Source organism: Octopus bimaculoides, chromosome 1 (genome assembly GCF_001194135.2).
Source record: "Octopus bimaculoides isolate UCB-OBI-ISO-001 chromosome 1, ASM119413v2, whole genome shotgun sequence".
Taxonomy (NCBI): Eukaryota; Metazoa; Mollusca; class Cephalopoda; order Octopoda; family Octopodidae; genus Octopus; species Octopus bimaculoides.
The window spans coordinates 123,515,426-123,515,780 of NC_068981.1; positions in this window are offsets into that span (position 1 = coordinate 123,515,426).

Below are 355 nucleotides of genomic sequence, written 5' to 3' on the forward strand. Positions count from 1 at the left end.
ATATATATATATACATGTATGTATGTATGTATATATATATATGTATGTATGTAAACGCACATACACATATACACCCAAATGTACACGTATTCAAAACAATTTTCCCTTGATCCACTCTTCTTTGTTTTACTCAAACTTCATTGATTCAGTTATTCGCTGTTCTCTCTTCATTCTTATATTCTGTAATTGTTCAATTCTTCTCATATTTATTTCACCTTCAATAATCTCTATAAGATTGATTTTCCTTCTTGCGCTCGTTCTTTCATTAACGCTATCGTTTAGATCGAACTGCCTTTCACCTTCCTTTGTTTTCCTCTGTATATTTCATTTATTGATACTCTATTCGTATTATTTG